This window comes from Lepus europaeus, chromosome 7 (assembly GCF_033115175.1).
Source record: "Lepus europaeus isolate LE1 chromosome 7, mLepTim1.pri, whole genome shotgun sequence".
Taxonomy (NCBI): domain Eukaryota; kingdom Metazoa; phylum Chordata; class Mammalia; order Lagomorpha; family Leporidae; genus Lepus; species Lepus europaeus.
In genome coordinates, this window is record NC_084833.1 from 109,946,592 (window position 1) to 109,961,225 (window position 14,634).

Below are 14,634 nucleotides of genomic sequence, written 5' to 3' on the forward strand. Positions count from 1 at the left end.
ATGAGTATATTTCCACTGTTAACCTAACATTACATATTTTGCTGGTTAGCGTTATTTAGTGTGTGGTAGAGGTGCTGTGGTAACGAATGCTGCCCATAGTCCAACAAATCGAAGCAAGGCTGTGCCACTTTGGTGAACTCCCTGTACCACCCACTTCCCTGTGGCAGAGCTAAGAGGATGCATGTGCAAACACACACACACACACATACACACACAATGAAGTTTTTAAGAACTTTGGTAGATCATACCAGAACTGTGGAGGCAGGGACTTTGTGGATGACAGTTTATCATATTTTTTGTAGACAAAGAAATTGAGTTACAGACAGGAAAGGGACACCAGGTTTTCCAGGGCAGCGCTCTGGACTGGTGATTTCTGTATATTTCATCAACTAAAATTCCCACGTGGACTCGCAACATTGCCAACTTGCAGCGTTGTAGTTAAAAAGCAATGGACTTAGAGGTCGCTTGCATAGAGAGGCCTTGAAGTCAAGTCTCTGAGCTCCCAGACGAGTACCATTCTATGGGAGGAGTGCTTGGGTGTGTTTGATGTAACGGGAAAGGCTGTGGTGGAAGAAAAGTTGTTCAAGAATTCCCCCAAGCATCATTCTCTGTAAGTCCTGGCCCCTTGAGCCCCTCCATCCCCAGAAAGCGTTCTGCTCTATTCTTTCTGAACAATGCCAAGACACTGCAGAGAGCATGGCGTGTGCCGAGACAGCTGCAGACTGGAGATTCTGACACAACACTTCCGGTCACGTAGTTAATTACTTAAAGCATGCAGCTTAAGTGCAGCCCATGAATCAGATCACAACTGGTTCCTGGCAACTTTGGTAACGACAGCTTTGGGAGGCAAGAGTCACAGTGAAGGGGGTGCAGCCTGGCAGGATCTCGTGCCCCTGGTCCCACATTACCAGGGCCAATGTAAATGGGAAGGGACATCTGCTGTCTCTGAGCCCTCACTGCCCAAGACCCACAGGCTCTCCAAGCAGGAGGGCCCCCAGCAGCCCAGGCCAGTGCCCGCTGTCGTCGGCCTTCCCTTGGTAATGCTTTCTTTCCTGTTGGCAGGACACTTTCCCCTACCTCAACTGGCCTGATGTGAGTCTCAGCGCTGCCCGCTGCTTTCCATCGCCACTGTCTGGATTCTCGATTCCTGGTCTGGTGGAGGGCATTCCTGTTCCCATGAAGAATTATACTTGGTGGGATTTTTGATTGGTTTAAACAAAACAGAAGTCCAAGATCAAGAGGCTGGCAGGGGGGTCTCTGTCCTTGGTTTGCAAACGACTGCCTTCTTGCTATGTCCTCACAAGGTCTCTCCTCTGTGCAAGTACATCTCTGGAGTCTCCTCCTTTTCTATGGACATCAGACTGGATGAAGGCACCGCTTTATGGCTTCATTTAACTGTAATTATCTCCTTCAAGGCCATGTCTCCAAATATAGCCATATGGAGGATTAGGGTTTCAACATATGAACGTTGGGGAGTACACAGTTCAGTCCTTCTGTAATAAAGATATTTGTAGCTTTATCCCAAGGCAATAACTCTGAATAAACCACAGGGGAGAGGGCCTCCAAAGGCAAGCGGGGGAAACACTTTGGGCAGAGGATTCTACTCCTTAGTTCACATCTCTTAGGCTGTCAACAAATAGAACTACAATTGAATAGCTGAAGATTTTCATCCCGAGTCTCCGTGATGGATAACCAGAGCAGTAGGGTTTTTAGGATTGTAGCCACTGGATTCAGCCTGCTGGTACTTTCAGCATGGGGCTGAGAATGACCCAAGTAATATGCCCTATTCCTTGGGACCCATATTTATTTGTTTGACAACTTGAGTTTGCATTTTAAATATTTAATTACAGAAAGTAGGAAGATGTGTATGGATGTCTATATTATTTATGAATAAGTGTGTGGGTATTGCTCTGTAAGTATGGAAATGTTTTCTTCTGCTATGAACTTTGAGAAGTTTACAGAAAGTTCAGACTCTGTGAGATGCAGGAAGAAGGGCCGTCACAGTGATAGGCTGAGTGGTACCTTGTGAAGCCGTGCTGCTGTGACACTGAGTCGGCCACCCCGTATTGGACACAGTGTAACATAAGCAATATTTAACACTTGATGGGCAGCCACTTTAGTTGATCCTCACTGTAACTAAGTGTCAGATTATCCCCATCTTATAGAGAGAAAACTGAGTCCTAGAGAAATAACATGTCCATGGTCACAAATCTACCTGGGGAAATGTGTTCACCTGAGATAAAAATCTATATACATTTGTACTCCATTCAGAGAGACAAAGCATGAACACCCAGAAAGGGAAACCAGATGGTTAACCTGCGTGGTTGAGTTAGTGCCTGTGATGTTAAAAGGGACACTGGGTGATCACTTTGAGGATAAATTGTTGGAGAAAACTCTGTAAAAAGATGTTACTGGAACCAAGCTGTGAAGTGTGGCTAGAATTTAAAGAGGGGCAGAGATGGGGAAAATACTGTCTGCAAGACTAAAGCAAAAACAGCAAACTTAGTGCAAGAAAGAGCAAGAAAAATTGCCATGTCTTTTTCTGGAAGCAAAGAACAAAGAGGAGGGTGGGATTGTATTTGTTGAGGCTGGAACCAGGCACAGTCTTGAAGGGGAAGCAAACTTGAGTTGAATCTTAGAGCCTGGCTAGGAATTGGAAGTGGTACATTTTCATGGAGGGCAGCCTACCTTTGTCCAAGAAAGTGAGCTCCTTGGGTCAACTGTTGGGAATTTTTATACAGAACTTATTTTAATGGTAAGTAGCTTCTAGTCTTTCCATCTGCTGAAAATTATAATTAACTAACAAGGAAGTAAGGAAGTAAAAGGGAAAAAGCAACTCTTGAACACTTTTTTTTTTTTATTGTGACTTTTCTTTCTCCTGGGTGCAGATGGACTTGTAGGGAATTGTTCTTATTTACAGTGGAGCCACAGCCTGGGTGAAAGTGTGAGTCAGACAGAAAGCACTATCTGCACAATCAATCATCCTATGTCCTCACGGAAAAATGTGTTTAACGTGGTGAGCACAGACTTTGAGACTGCCAGCATCCACGCTGGATTAACTTAGACTCATTTAACTCCATCCATGACATGAAGATGCATATGGATATGACCTCAGACTTAATTACTTCCCAATACAATATGTCCTCTTTCTTCCTAGGTTTACGTGGTCAACCACTTCTGTCTCATCACTAGAAATATTTGGTATGTTTCTGTATTACACCTCGAGAAGAACAGAACAAATAAGAGACAAATAAACAGAAAGAAAGCTAGATACTTGGTAGATTAGATAGATGATCGATTAGACAGATAAATAGATGATAAGATGACGATGTTGGTGATAAAGAGATAGATAGAAAAAATGCTTATTGTGGGAATTGGTCACTGAATTATGGAATTCAAGAAGCTCCACAATGTTCTATTTGTAAACTATAGAATCAGGAGGGCTTCCAGTGTAAGTCCTAGGATCCAAAGACCAAAGAAACAGAAACTGAATTCAGCAGAAGGGAGAAGATGGACAATCCAGCTCAAGAAGCTCAAAACGTTCTGCTTTTTTGTTCTACTCAAGCCCTTCAATGGATTAAATGATGCCTGCTCACATTACACTCAGTCCACTGATTCAAATTCTAATTTCCCCTGGAATCACCCTCACAGACATATCCAGCAATAATATTTTACTAACTGAGTATCTTTCGGCCAGTCAGCTTGACACAAAATGAGCCATTTACAGTCTCCAAGCCAAGACACCATTTCCTTTGCTTCTGGGTCAGGTATGTAGATCCATTGATCATGTTGCCTCCTTCTACTGCTCCAAATGTATCTGCTCTTGGGAGAGTAAGCGGTGGGAGAGAATGAGGACTTAGATGAGAACTTTGGTGTTTTGGTAATTTTAAGCACAAAAAATTGTCTCACTGATCATCAGGAGTAAGTTGCAGTTGGAAAGGAGAACTAAGGTCATTGTATTGCGTCTGAGAACTATGAACAAATTGTGAGGAAAATCTCTAGGGGCAAATCATCTGCTTAGAAATTTGTAGGTTTGGGGCTGGCACTGTGGCATAGCAGGTAAAGCCATTGCCTGCAGTGCCAGCATCCCATATGGGTGCTCCTTTTTTGATCCAGCTCTCTGCTATGGCCTGGGAAAGCAGTAAAAGGTGGTCCAAGTTCTTGGGCCCCTGAACTCACGTGGGAGACTCGGAAGAAACTCCTGGCCCCTGGCTTTGGATGGGCCCAGCTCTGGTCATTGTTGCCTTTTGAGGAATAAACCAATGGATAGAAGACCTCTCTCTCTCTCTTTCTCTGCATCTCTGGAACTCTGCCTTCTAAATAAATAAATAAATCTTTTGACAGAAAGAGAGAAAGAAAGAAAGAAAGAAAGAGAGAGAGAGAGAAGGAGGGAAGGAAGGAGGGAGGAAGGAAGGAAGGAAAGAAGGAAAGAAGAAATAAATTTGTAGGCTTTGTGATGTTACTAAGATGGACTCACGGACAGCCAACATGTCCCCAACTTGTGATCTTATAAAATTAACAAAACCCAAATCACCCAAATAAATAGATGTTTTCTGAGGATCTCTCATCATGCCAGGGATGGGAAATATCAAAATAATCTTCAGTCCTGTCTAGAAGGAGACTTTGGTTTACTTTTGGAAATTAAACCTAACTCATGAAAAAATAAAACCTAATATGTGACAATGGACATTAAGTTCTAAACAAATCATGCAGAGGCCATTGGGTCTCACATTATGCTGCGCATCAGAATCAGCCATGGACTTGTGAAAGCATCAATTCTCAGGCCCAGTTCCTGTAAATTATGAGTTTGGGCCTTTGCATCTGGACTTCTTAACAAGCTTCAAGTCGACTGGAGAACTGTGGAAAAGACAATAATGAGAGAAAATGGATGGGGCAGAAAGTAAAGCTCCAAGTACTAAGCACAGAGATGGGAGAGGCAAGTTCATGGAGCTGAGGGTTATCAGTGGCTAGACTACAAGGGTGGAGTGAGGGATTTTTTTTTACAGGAGATGAGATTTACTGGGTGTATGCCTGGATAGCTTACGGATTAGTCACACCCTGTGAGAGCAGGAAGACAAGAATGGTTTAGTTCCTCCAAACTAAAGGCCTCAAGGGCTAGATGTAGAAATGCAGAGTAGAAAAATGTGGATGTTGGCCCGTTAGCTGGGTATTCAGCTCATGAAGACCCCCAAGTGTGGTGAGTCTATCCCAAGCGTGGGTGCTCTGCCAACTGATTTCTAGCACAATGCAGGGTGCACTTTAAACAAAACACTAAGACTAGCCAAACCACTTACCTCCCCCAGAGGAGAGCCTTCACCCAGAGGAAGCCTGACAAATGATCATGTAAAATATTATGCTTTTAAGAAGGTCCCTTCTATCTCCCCAGGAGTCAATATAGTCCATTATGTCAGTTCCTATCCACTGGCTTCTTTCTCAGCTATTTATATTTCCATTTAGTTGAAGCTTAGGCAAAGCTCACCAAGACCCAGAAAATTAAAGTTATTGGAGACTTGTTAGTTATCTTTATTTAAGACGATCCATCTTTTTCATTGCACTCACTCTGGGCCTGGTGGTTCTTCTCTTACTTCTCATTTCCATCTGACCCTTTCCAATGCCAAGATCATGCCTTAAGCCAAGATTTGCATTCTGTTCTTTTGACACTATCTTTTCCTCCAGGGAACTTCCTTTCTGCTTTTGTTCCCTTTTGCGGGGAGGGAGATGTGGATGGATGAAGGGTTGGGATTGGAGTTGGGGCAAGAGCTAGCCTGTTCTTCTCCTGTGTGCTCTTGTTGTACTTTCCTCTCTTGTACCATTCTGTTTTCTTCCCATACTCTGCACACCCCTACCAGTCTAATCTTCCTTAAACACCACTTAAAGAGTACAGGTGAGATGATATAGATAAATATTGGTGCAGAGATAAACTGACAGTACTTTGGGAGGTAAAGTTGGAGAGTGGGAAGAAATACTGGAGAGAGAGAAGAAAGGAAGAACATGCTGAGAAAGAGATGTGAAAGACCAGTATAATAATAATAATAACAATAGTAGTAATAGTAATAATAATAATGGGTATTATTAAGTACCTAATACCTAATATGTACCAGGCAGCATGATAGTATAAGTCACTCCTGGACTGTGTATTGTCTATTTACTCTTGGAATAAAGAACTTAACTTTATTTTCCAAGGCCATACTGTTGAAATGAAGTGCAAGTAGAATTCAAACTCAGCTTGTCTGTATCATGTACAGCTATACTCTATCATAGAAAAGAAAGCAAGCAATTTTTTTACACTCAAAATGTATTTTTACAGGAAGTTTCTAGGATTTAAACGTTTTAAAATAAAGATAACTTGATATACTCATAGTCACACACACACACATATGCACACATTTGCAAATCAAGAACAAAAGTTTTTATTTAGTTTGTTAAAATTCTGTTACTTTATCTCATAATCTTTAGAGTTAGAGAAAACCACTGCCTTCTTCAAATCAAATGGCATAAATCTCCACAATACCCATGTCAAGTATTTTCAGAGACAGTGGAAACAGTTCCCACAAAGGCCATCTGTTCCCTTGTTGGATAGCCCAGGTGTTTATGTCTTATCCCTCCTATGGTGCTCTGTGTATTATTTTAGAGTGGTTCAACTAATTTTGTCCTCTGAAGTTACACAGTACACAAGAGATCCTTCACTCACAGGATAACTCTTATGTATGTGTGATATGAATTCATACACATGGGGTCTACTTTTTGGTATAGCAGCCAGGGCCTGCAATGCTGGCATCCCAAATGGGCACTGGTTTGAGTCCCAGCTGCCCACTTCCAATCCAGCTCCCTACTAATGGCCTGAGAAATGCTATGGAAGATGGCCCAATTAGTTGGGTCCCTGCACTCATGTGGGAGACCTGAAAGAAGCTCCAGGATCCTGACTTCCATATGACCCAGTTCTGGACATCAGCCAGTTGGGGAGTGGACTAGCAGATAGAAGATTTCTCTCTCTATCTATCTCTCTCTCTCTCCCTCTCTAAGTCTAGCTTTGAAATAAATCTTAAAAAAATTTACACACACACAACTTTAGAGCTCCTTTTCCCCAGTCGAGTACCTCTGATTCTTTCAGTTAGGAGTCACATGACATAGCTTTCATTGTACTTATTATCATTTTGACCAGAACTTGTCATCAAATTGAGTATAGAACTAAGATATACCAGAGCAGTACAGCCTAGATGGAGACTTTTCCTTCCAATTCCTGGACATCTGTGTCTGCTGATATGGCCTGGCTTCCATGAGATTCTCAGAGCCAGGTGATACTGTGGCTTCCCTTAGTGCCTCAGTTAAATTAGGAACATTATGCTTATCACTGGTTTCCCTTTTGGATCCACCACCTGCAGTGAGAACACTACTAAGATGCAAATTTTTGTGAAATCTCTTATAGGGAAGACTGTCATAGTCAAGGCTGAACCCTCAGATACAATAGAAAAGATGATTACTGATATCTAGGATAAGAAAGGAATTCTTCCTTAGATTGATCTTTGCTGCCAAGCAATTGGAAGATGGATGAACTTTACCTGATGACAACATTCAAAAAGAGTCCACTCTTTGTCTTGTGTTGAGCCTTTGTGGTAGTGCTAAGAAAAAAGATAAAGTCTTACACCATCCCAAGAAGAATATACTTAAGAGAAAGAAGGTTAAGCTGGTCATCCTGAAGTACTATAAGGTGGACAAGAATGGCAAAATCAGCCGCCTTTGTCAGGGGTGCCCTCTGGATGAATGTAGTGCTCGAATGTTTATGGCCAGCCATATCGTAGCAAATGTAGTCTGACTCACTGCTTCAACAAACCAGAAGACAAGCTATTGTATATGAGGAGTTAATAAAAGGTATGAGCTAAACTAAGCTGAAAGTATCTCTGCTTAACTTTGCTTTTGTTAGTTTGGCCCTTGTTTTGCATTGTCAAGATCTTTCTAGAATTTTCTAGGTTGTGATTCTTTTATTACTGACTCGCCTCCCTAGCTGTGTGTCACCTTTGATTTTACAAGAATATTTTCTACTCTATTTGTAATGTATTGTTGAATATAAGTAATACGTTAAAAATGGCATTATAATGTGATCTCATTTTATTTAAAATTCTGATTATTTGTACAAAAAGAATTCTGGGTGGACACATACCAGAATAGCAGCATTCTTATCATCAAGTTATTGGATGATTTTTGTTTTGTTAATTCTTCATTTATATTTTTCTGACTTACGGAGTCTATTTGTGTGATTATACAGTCAAATAAAAATATATCATTGTAGAAAGATTATTTCTAAAACTGTTGGCTTATCCTATATATTTTTATTTAAATTATTGCATTTTTTATTTCCTAATTCCCATGCATATCTGAACATTTTGACTCAATGCCCCTTGAGGACAGGAAAATTGAGCTTCATTATCCCTGTTGGCAACAGGCATATTGTTGGCCTGGTTATTTTGCCTTTAAATTAACTTATTCTTCATCCAGTACTAAATTCATAGCCTTTGACTTTATCAATTGTTCCTATTGATATCATAAAATGATGGGTTCCTGGTGCTTCATTTATGACCTGCTCTTAAACCAATTAGAATGATTCATTTACTGGTGAATAATTGTTTACTATGTTAACAAACCTTTAAGCCAACTGAAAACTAATTATTTTGATTTATTCTGGTTGGTTGAGAAATTTATAAACATAATAATGGAATAATTTTGGTGAGAGAGGAATATCGGTGATCCCTCCAAGAAATTATTAATTGAGACCAGCACTGTGCTAAGAATCCAACCAATGGGGGTGAAAATCTGACTTTAGAATTCAAGGTACTTGTATCATTGCTGAGCAATTAGACCCTTAAGAACAAAAGAGTGTCAACTTACAAATTGGAATGTTGGTTGGTGTTTGCCCTCTTTCAAGCTCATTACTTTTCTCTCTTCTATAGAATATTTCTTTAAAGGTAGGTTATAGGACTGACTACTCTGACTGTAACCTTAAGCTGAAAATGCACAGCTTTTCTACACATTCTACATCTTTATCTTAAAAAGCTAACCTGCTAGCTTTGCCTGTGCTGGATGGATGGCTAGGTAGATGATCATTCATTGGCTAGGTCCCTGAAGATTATCATTCAGGTCACAGCTTTTTTAAAATGTCCACAGGAATGACTTCTTGATGATGTTGTACACAAAGAGACTTACTAGCAGGAGTCATTGATTTCTTAAATTCACTTCACTTGAATCTAAACTATACATCCACAATGGGCTAGAGCTGAACACATTATCTACTGCTACCACTTGGTAATACAGAGAATGCTTAATGGCAAGATAAGAGCTCTGGTTCTTATCCAAATAGAGCCCTGGCAATCTTACCTGGAACTCAGGCAGGATCGTCAATGGAAGGGATAGTAGCAATCAGAATGGCCTTTTCCTTCCATAGCCAGCCTTGCTCCATGGGGGAAGGAAGTGTCCTGTCACTTGGACCTCCATAGACGGATTCCAGCTCTTCTCTGTCATTTATTGTAGACTGCAGTAAGGGAGCACTGGTAAAAACCACAGCAGTAGAGAACTGGAGGATATAGCTCCTTTGTCTACTCTGTGCCTTTTTCTACCCCACCCTCCTACTATTGCTAGGCCTTTTGGGATGGGCTCTAAGAAAGTAATCCAGGCCTGGGCTTATAGAATTCTTACAGGATACTACTAGGCATCACCTAGACTTCTAACTTTAACTTATGAATCTTTCTCATTTTCTATCCCAATCCATACCCAAATCCCAGAGCAGGAATTACATTCAGTGTTTTCACTTAAATTCTCTAAATGATCCGTGCTCCCAATTAACCCCACAACCTCATCTTTCAGCCAACTGCATAAATATGTTTGTGTGTAGGGAAGGGACAAGTATGGCGCAGACTAGCTTTAGCTGAGATGTTTGTCAACTGAGTTCTAGGAAGAAGAGTAGGCAGACAGAAAAGACATAGCTAGTTTCATACTCATACATGGGCCTTGAGAGAAGACATGACTGCTGACTCCTGAATCAATTCTCTATTTCTTTCATTTGATTCACTGTGTGCTTATGATAAGCCATTCATCATCTTAGGTCCTGGGGATATGATGGTGATCAAACACTGCAACAAAAAAGTTACAACACAAGCAAGAGGCACCCCTCTTTCAAGCTGCTTGAGGTATCTCCTCTAGACCCTTGAACATTGTATTACATAAAAGCAATTACATGATACAGACAGAATATTGATATAATTAAGGCCTACAAAGATTCATTGACTTTTCACATTGGGAGTTAAGCCCTATATTAGAGCTCTGATTTGAGTCTTGTCCGCTGATTCCTATCCAGCTTCCTGCTAATGTGCCTGGGAAGGAAACAGAGAATGACCCAAGTGCTTTTGCTCCTGCCACTCATGTGGGAGACCAGGATGGAGATACTGGCTCCTGGCTTCAGCTGAGATCAGCCCTGGATGGCTGTTGCCACCATTTTGGGGAGTGAAGCAGTTGATGAAACATTTTTCATCTCACTCTCTTTCTTTTATTCTGCATTTCAAATAAACAAAAATTTTAAAAAACAGGCTTCTTAATGGATATTGCTTTCCTCCTCAGTCTCTCCAACTCCACATCCCCAAAGGACTGGAGCTGTGCACCAATGTATGGTCACAGGGTCTTTGGTGTTGACCTATGGACAAGAGGATAGAGCCATTGATCTTGTCAAGGTTGACCTAATATCTTTAAGATGATATACCTCCGTCCAAGTAGCTGATGTCTCTGGAAGTCCCTCTGGTACAAACCCTTTTGGCCATACAAGTTCTTTCAGGCTATGGACTATGATCTGGGGGCAGTGCCTAGAGTAACTGAGGTGGAGTCTGCAGACAGTTATGCCTGGGATGGGCTCTCTGGCTCTGAGAATGAGTGCAGCATGGTGCACATGGCAGATACACCACCACCAACATCTTTCTCTTGTTGTTGATGCACAAGCAGCAAAAGGTTCCAGCTTTTATTGTGATCCCCTTCTGCTGGGTCATGTGGTAATTGTAATTCAGTGGTTTCTACTCTGTCCCAGAAAGCTCTGGGTTAAGGTGTTTTCTAATATCAAGTTGCTCATCATCTGAACTAGTCTTCAGAGGCCAGAGGAAGACTCCTTGTCTTGGTAGACTTCATCATCCAGATTCTTGCATGCATCCATAACCTCATGGACTTCTGTCCCGTGATAATGATAGGTCTTATTGGTGAGGTCTTGGGCAAATGCTGAAGTTTGAACATGTGGAACTCAACTCTCTGGACTTTCTCATGATTACCCACTGAGCAGATGTTGGAGAAAAGCTAGTTTCATTCGATTTGTCCCCTCTCCTTAAAACATCAAAGAAGATCCACTGAGAGTTTGTTTGGATATTTGGTCATCCAGTTGGGATTGATTTTATGGAAGAAAGCTATCACAAAGCTGGGTAAGGTTCAAAGTAAGTCTTTCAGGGTATAGCACCTTCATCATGAACATGTGTTCCTTGTCCTGTACCAGTTGTTCCTTCAACCAGGTTAATCCCTGTCAACAAGTGCCACCAGAATGCCTGACAGCAGGGTCAGGCAAACCCAGGGATCATGTGTCAGCAGTATGGTCAGCCGTACTAGCACTGTCTTCATGCCCTCTGGGAGCCTACATATTCTTGCACAGAGCTCAGGAATTAATGAATGCATGTATGAATAAATTAATGAATTCAATAATTTCATCTTGTTTTTGCCCAGAAAATATGCTCTTGCTTAAGACAACTTTACTAAAGGATTCTAAGATGTTTCTGTTACCAAAACATTCTCTGTCCCATCATTTTATTTCCTATGATCATAGTGGGAAGGAGGGACCTTTGCATCACAAAATGCCATAGCAATTCAGAGAGTTGATAAGGTATTATGTTGAAACTTTGCAAATACAGGAGACTTTAAGAAATTGTTGACTTTAGGTAGCAGAAAGATTGGAGGAAGGTACTCCATGCAGGAAGAATAAGAAGAAGAAAGACATGGAGGTAAGAAAAACTTGTTAGAGTGAAAGACTGAGAAAAGTTTGATAGAAGCACTGCATGTTGGAAACCACAAGGAAAACGGTGATGCTGTTGATGGATAGAGAATATTCAATATAACATTTAGGATATGTCTTGTACTTTCCTATCTTCAGTGCCTTGCCCAGACTGTGACACATAAGGGACATTTGGTGAATGTTTATTGAATGAGTGAATGAATGGATGAGTAGATGAATGGGTAAATGGGTAGATGATAAATTTGATGGGAGGAAGATTGTTCAAACTGAAGCCAATGAACTTGGAAGATAGGAAGGAGAGAGAGAAGTAGGAAGTGGAGGCATGGAAAGAGATAACAGTGGAGTTTTTATGTGGAAATATCCCATAGGAAGTTGTTTGAAATTAAGATGAGAGCAGAGAGTGTGTCTAGCGTGCAGACTTCTGAATCATTATAACAATGGTAATAATGGGTAAATCCTGGAGGGTAGTAATTGCAAAGGCTGAAAAGCAAAAGGCAAGGCTGATCACTGGGGTTTAGATGTTAGGCAATGGAAGGAAAACAAGATAATGGAGAAACCATGAAGTTTGGAGAACCAAGAAAGTCACATCCTGGATAGAGAAGCATTTTTAAGTGGTAAAGGGGACTGTGGAACAAGGTAGAAAAGCTCAGAGGCTGGGAATGTTGGAAATCATGTTCCTTAGATCATCAAGGACAGTACCATTGGAGGTAGAGGAAGCATAGGGTCTGGCAGGTGGGCATTCTGCTGGCAAACCACCGAAGAGTGGACAGGACAGTGGCTGCTGGGGCCAAGGAGATTGTTCTGCGTATGGAGATACATCTGCAAGGCTGGATTCTGAAGACCTGTGGATGATCTTTCAGGGCCTGGGGTGGGGATATTCTCAATCATAGGAGCAAATGACTGAAGAAAGGCAGAAGTGATTCATACTTGGAGTCAAGATTATGAAGAAGCATGTTTAGATGAGGACTTGGAATCGCATCGTTAGAAGCCCAGCTGAACCTCATAGTTCTAATAGAAGTAGCTAAATCAATTAAGAGAGAACTCAAGGCACTAAAAACGAAACCACTAAAAACAATAATAACAAAATTAAAGTGTAGGAAGCTGAATTTCTATTGACTCATGATGATAAAAACCCTGAGAGATCTCTGAAACCTTTAGGCTACCCATTCTGATTTTCCTGTGATGGTGCCCATTTGGAGCAAGAATAGGGAACAGATGAGCCAAAAAAAAACTGTGTCCTGCCCAATCAGCAGCCTTGGAGGGGAAGATCCCTAGGGATACAGGTGTATTTAAAAAAAAAAAAAAAAGGAAGAAAGAGCTAAGAGTCTGTGAGGCCTGTAGGACAGAAGGAAGCAACAATGTGTAGAAACAACTTCACAGCTGAAAAAACTGCCCAAATGCTTTGTCATCTGCCCCTGCATAGGAGACTAGTGGTAGCTGTCAGTGTAGGGTGACACCAGTGGCTAGCCACAAGGATGTACTTTTCCACTCACCAGCAAAGCCCTCTTAGACAGATTACTAAATCTCCCACTTTCCATTTGTAAAAAACAAACAATAGTAACAAGAAGAAAAAACAATAAGAAAATCTACCTTATAGTCTTTCTGAGAATTAAATAAAGTATTATGCCAAGGACAGGAATTGACATCCAATGAATGGTAGTTTTTAAAAAAGTAGGCTCTTAGCTGAGATGTGTTAACTCTGTGGATCCCAGTGCTCCTGATGAATAAACAGGGGCTACGGCGCCCACTTCCCCATGGTGTAGCCCTCCTCGCTGCTGAACAGACCCTGACATGTGAATATTCTCTGTGCCAGGTCATGAGGAAGGCATGTCACTGGTTTTCCAGGATGGCAGGCAATCTATGGGGTGCCATTTAAAGCCAAGAAACCGAAATGAGACCCAAAGGAGAGAAATCTGCTAATGAGCCCATCAAGATAAAGAGGTAAGAGTGTCAGCTTCTGACCATCTGTCTTGTTCTGGCAGCCTGCGCTGTCCAGACCCCACCCCCTGCGCCTCATCCAAAACTTGCCAATGCCATTGATTTGTATTAATCTGATTGAGCATTCATTACCCCAACTACCAACCTGTCACTGTTTGCTTAGCTTGCATGAAATCAGAGCTACACAAAAATCAATGTGTGAAATCTTTGTATCAACATATAAGAAATAAAAAGGTTTATGCTGGCAGATGCAGGTTTTTAGACAGATTAAAGCTGACAAATTGGCATGATCCACGAGGAAGGCAATGATGAGGTGTGGTGAAATGTCAAAGGTTTTGAAAATGGCATGCCAAGGAAAGAAATGCATTACTGTCAAGGGAAAAGAGAGAGGGCTGTTTATAATCAAGGGCTCTGGGTTCGCACAAGTGCTGATGAGTATGTTTGAGGAAGTGATTTGCAGTCAGTAGAGCTGGCACATTGTTGGTGTCCTCTAGGAGCCAATAAGCAAAAAACAAAGAGGTAATGACTTTAGTAAGGACACAATATGCCGTGGCAGTGCCAGGAGGGAATGGAGGAGCCTGGAGGCCCACTTCCTTTGATCACTGATCCCTCTGTCACTAGGGTCAGACTCTCACCTTGTACCCTCCACATGACTTCCTCTTCCAACAGGT

The 14,634-nt window shown here is 41.5% G+C and overlaps 1 pseudogene; it reads left to right on the top strand.

The window, feature by feature from the left end:
• Positions 1 to 7,398: 7,398 nt before the first annotated feature.
• Positions 7,399 to 7,863, top strand: LOC133763933 (ubiquitin-ribosomal protein eS31 fusion protein-like; annotated as a pseudogene).
• The last annotated feature ends 6,771 nt before the right edge of the window (positions 7,864 to 14,634 follow it).